The sequence below is a fragment of the Castor canadensis genome, chromosome 2, assembly GCF_047511655.1.
Source record: "Castor canadensis chromosome 2, mCasCan1.hap1v2, whole genome shotgun sequence".
Classification (NCBI taxonomy): domain Eukaryota; kingdom Metazoa; phylum Chordata; class Mammalia; order Rodentia; family Castoridae; genus Castor; species Castor canadensis.
In genome coordinates, this window is record NC_133387.1 from 36,140,114 (window position 1) to 36,145,743 (window position 5,630).

Consider the following 5,630-nt stretch of genomic DNA (forward strand, 5'->3'; position numbering starts at 1 on the left):
ATATTGATTCCCATTTGGGTTTATTTACTTTCTCTCCCAAGAACTTTCTTTAATTTCTTATAAAGTAGATATTGGTAGAAATGATTTCTCTCAGTTTTTGTTTATCTGGAAATGACTTTTACCTTTGTCTTTGAAAGAATGTTTTTGTACATACAAGATTCTTGATTGAAAGATTTTGGGACTTTTGCCAGCCCTTTGAATATGCCATCCTACTGCTTTGTGGTCTCTATGAATCTCTGCATTTTTCCTACTTAGAATTCATTGAGCTTCTTGTATGTTTTTCATCAAATATGGGATGTTTTCAGCCATTTTTATTTCTTTGAATGTTTTTTCCTCTCCCCGTTCTGTTATCTATTTCCTTTTCAGATTACATAATCTTTATCCATTTATGCTCGAATTCATTGATTCCTTCAAGGTTCACTGTTTCTTCTGCCTCTTGAAATTGACCACTGAGCTACTGTAATGAATACTTTTTAATTTCAGTTACTGTACTTTTCAACTTCAGAAATTTCTTTTGATTCTTTTTTGTTATATTCTCTATGATGAACTCTTTTCTTCCTACCTTCCTTTACTTCTCTAAGCATAGTTTCCTTCAGCTCTTTGCATATATTTATGACTTCATTGAAGTCTTTCTCTGTTAAATATGACATCTGGTCCTTCTCAGTTTCTTGTGTTTGGGTCACACTTTTGTATTTCCTTGTATATCTCATAATTTTTTATTGAAAACTGGATATTTTAGATAATGTGTTCTAACAATTGTGGATACTAATTACTCTCTCTCCCTCCCCCAAAAGGACTTGTCACTTCCTTTTTTAATGATTTGGCTGGACCATTTTAATAAAGTCTCTTTTCCCCAAATTGTGAAGACCTTGATGTCACTCAGAGATTATGCTTGGGCTTACACAGTTACCGTGAGAGGATGGTGGTTTTAGCAGAGCCATGATAGGTCACATGTCTCATTTGGATTAATTACACCAAACCTTTAAGCTCCACTAATTACTGTTTAATTGCTCAGTTGTTTTTATATTATGTAGTGCTTAAGTTTTTCTTGCATGCTGACAGAATTAAATTTTGGACAGGGATACCTTTTTGTTTTGCAGTAATGGAGTTTGAACTCAGAACCTTGCATACTTGCTAGGGAGATGTTCTACCACCTGAGCCATGCCCCAAGCCCACTTTTTGCTTTTGTTATTTTAATAGGGTCTTTGTGACTGGGCTAGCCTAGGCTATGCTTTTCCTATTTATGCTCCCTGCATAGCTGGGATGGCAGGAACATGCCACCATGCTCAGCTTTTATTGGTTTAGATGAGGGGGGTCTCAAAAACTTTTTGCCAGGCTGGCTTTGAACCTGTGTCCCTCTAATTGCTAATTCCCAAGTAGCTGGGATTATAGATATGAGCCATCTTGCCCATCCTGGATGGGTAGTCTTGAAGCTAGCCTATGAGATTCATTCTGACCCCTAGAGGACCCTTCTTAGCTGTCTCTTTTCTCTGGTTTCTCTCGTAAACTAGCTGACAGTTTAACCTGTTCTTCCTAATTACGAGAAGCTATTCAAGAGTCCTCTTAAGCATGAATTACCACACACTCTGAAAATCACTTCCTTTGAGGAAAGCTTCTGAGTGCTCTTTTTCTTATGAACTGCTTCCCTCCCTCAGCAGAATCTCGGAACCACTACTCTGGATCCCTGTGGTCGTCCAGTTTTCTTCTCTAGCATGGAATCTCTCCCCTCTGAGCAAGCTGGGATGAGGTATTCTCAGCCTGCATGGCCTTGGTGGTGAAGCAGAAGTTTTCCGAGGAAGCACATCTATGTTAAGGATCCTGCAGACTGACCTTGGGTAAATTGAACATCTGATTGTGGAAGATAAAATGTTGCTGGTAGGGAACCAAAATTATCTTTGGTTATCTTTAGTACCTTTACTACCCATTTACTTTCAACCTCTGTATTACACCTAACATCCATGACTATTGGGTACAACTCTTGGAATGTATAACTAAGCTTATCAGACCTCTGGCTGCCACCAACACTATAGCTAAGATACTAGAAGATAACATCTGAAATATATAGAAAAGACTTCCCTGCTTTGATGTACAAATGCCTAATGCCTCTACCAATGTATTTGGTAAATGTATTCATTTATGGCCTTCTTTTGTTGTGTGACTGTCAAAGTTTATGGAATCTCTTCCATGTTCCCTAGCTATGGTCAATCATATTTGGCTCAGAATAAGTAGTTTTTATGTCCTTAAAAGCAGTTATTTCATGGTGACAGGTGTGTCCCCATGTTACCGGGCTCAGTAGAAGGAAGGAGCCCTTGACTTCTAAGCCATATTTACCAGAATTTGGCCACTTCACCTTGGAGTTAAAGGGGAGAGCAAACACTGGTGGCCCACTGCTTCAGATTAGATATAGTAACCCTTGTTTGAGAGCTAAGTGGAGAGGGAGTTCTCTCTTCTTGCCCATAGCTAAAAAGCTCTAATAGTAGAGCTTCTGTCCAGTTGAGTTAGCCTAGTGGGAGGGATTAGAAGGGAGAAAATGGGTAGTCTCAAATGCTGCAGACTGATTATTCTTATAGAGCTTTAATAGGTTCTCTTAAATGTTTCTGCATTTGTCTGTGTCCTTTAAGACACTTTTCAAAGTCTTTAAGTGGTGTATATTTTTGTAGTTTCCTCTAGCTTTGCTTGTTTCATTAATGAGTGCATCTGTGGAAGTCATATACCATCCTCACAGTGAAGCTCCTTAACCAATATTCCTGGAGTATATGCTCTGTGCTTAGTATAGGGCTGGACCCAGAGAAGTGTACAAGATTCTTTTTTAAGAGCAAAAAACTTTAGCTAAATATTTTTGTGTAAGCTATAGGTTAGTTCAATAGGATACTAGATATTTTAAGAGCACCTGAAATCTATTGGAAGCAAAAGAAGCCTGTACAAGTTTAAACAAGTACATTAGGCCTAGATAAATTATAAATTAAGGCAATACTCAATTTTGAAAACTCTTATGAAAAGTATTTCAGCTAAATACGTTGAATTTAAATTAATTAACTTTATTAAATGTGGAAAACAAGGTATTAAAAAGAGTATCACTCAAAAATGAAAACAACCACAACTTCAAGTATCAGAATCAAAATTGAGAGGTTTTTTTAATGGAAAGTTTTTATAGGGCCAACCTTTTTTTTGATCTTCATAGTATATTGTCAGTCCTTAAGAATCAAGATAATCACGATAACTTCTGTTTTTGCACTCCAAGTCACTCTGTCACTGCTTAATAAATAATTGTAGCCCTGTGGGGGTGGAAATAGGGTGGAGATTTTCTTTTTGGCACATTCACTAGTGAGTAATACATTTATTTCAAGTGCCAATAAAAATGTTATACTGGACTTACGTGACACATTTGTTAGTTATTAGAGGAACTAATTCTAAACTGTTTGAGCAATGCCCTATTATATTTCTCTACCTGAAGATTCATATTATCTCATCAATATTCTAAACAATATTAAAAGTTTTTAAGACATATTTTCGAATTAGATGAAATGGCATTTTCAAGAATGGCACTGTCTCTGGACTTATCTCAGTAGATAATGTTTTTCACCTTTTCCTTCTCAACTGCTCTTCATAGTTGTTTACATGAATTTTCTTCCCTTTTTGAATCTTTCTAACACCTTAATCTTTTTTTTTCTTTTTGAAACCCATGCCTGTTGTATGCTGCCTTTTCTTCTCAGTCCCTAGTTTCCTCCCCACTACTGTCAGTAAGGCAAAGCATTTGTCCTAAGTTTTAGCCCTGTTTTTAATAGTTTGTACACCCTCTTAGTCTTGCTTTCCTCATCTGTAAGGCAGGTTATCTCTCAAACTAAATCAGAGCAATGCCATCCTTGGAAATGGATTCCATTTAGAATTCTGAAATTAAAACAAAACCGTTAGGGGATTTAATGCTTGGATAAATTGAACCATTCATAAGTGATTTTGCTACTGTCCTCACATTCAGAGATTTCATGAGTTATTCTTAATACTTGGTTGTTATCAATATTTTGTAAGTTTTGGTAGACTTGTAATAACATTTCAAATAATTTAAATAATCGTTGGGTGCTTAGTATGTGCAGATACTAATATAATATCTTAATGTAAATCTTACATGAGATCATTAGGATTACTGTTAAAGATGTACACTTTAAAAACTGTTTGTAAGACTATTTCATAGACAAGAATGCAGTTGAAGTATATTTTTTTAGGTTTCCACTTTAAAAAACAGAATGTGGCAATAGATTAACTTATCTTTCCCTCTGGGAATAGGCTCAATCTCAACCTGAAACCCTCCTACAAAAACAGCTTAAACAAAGGGAAAATTGGCAAAATTCCCTATGTGTGAAATATTTGAGAATAGATTTAGGCTAGAGGTAAAGGCAACTTCTCATCATAGATTAAAGAATCACTCAAACCAACTTTTAGAGTTGCATATGTACAATTTCCCCTACGCCCAATGGAAGGTTAATTAAAGTAAGACACTTGAAATTTTCAGTGGTAACACGGTTAACTCTCAAGTTAGTAGTAATATTATAATGAACTGTCATATTGTCATGTTTGTGGTAATGTTCAAATTAACACTCCTAGTTAGCTTTGCTATACTAAGATTAACTTAAAATATGCAAACAAACAGATTCATTGTGCAAAGTCCTTAGGTCATTTTCTAGATAAAATAGACATAACAGACTAGAATGAAAGAAAAATGTGTATTTTGTTTTAGTAAGGTATTCTGAGGTAGATACGTGATGTGGCTTCCAAGTCTTCCTTTAGGAGTAGAGGACATGTCCCAGATGCTGGGGATGCAGCTAGCAGACAGCCCTTAACCTTTCAGCCTTCTCTGCAAGATTCTTCTACTAAGGGAGCTATTTACCCAAAACCCTGACCTATGCCCAAGAATGACTGATCAATATAGACATGAAAAGGAACTTAGCACAACTTTGAAAGACCATCCTGTCACAGAGCACCCACTAACTGGCCAAGGCCTTCATTGAGTCTGTATCACACCCATTTTTTCCCTCCACCTAATCCTGTTTCCTTGTCTTCTCTTGCACAGGAATTCACAAGTGAGCACTCCCCAATAAGTGTGCAGTAAGCTAATTTCCACCAGAATTTGCTTCCCAGGGAAGCCTACTCTGCACTTATGCAGTGCCCTTGCATAAGTAATTATTAATTATTGTCTATGAAATTTAGTTTCCCTATCTGAAAAATAAATATCACCCTGAGACAGGTGTTGTTGTTAGAGTGTGAAATGCATCAACTCAGAAGTGGTTGTAGTTTTATAATTAATGCAAACTGGGGTCCGACAGACCTGAATTCTAATTTCAGTTCAGCCATTATATAGCTTTAAAAAGGTACCTAAGTTCTGCAGAGTTCTGCTTTATTATCTGTGAAAAGAGAATACCTATAATAGTCATACTAAAAGCAATTAGCTTTAATTGGGCGTTTACTACATTCTAGTCACTTAGCTAACTTAATAAAATCTGTATTTGAATAAACTTATTTAATGAAATCTGTAAGGTTACTACAATGATTAAGTGAACTAAGGCATATATAAGGTTTTTTTTTTACAATACCTGGTGTTTTATATATACTGAATAAATAGTAGCCAGTATGATTTC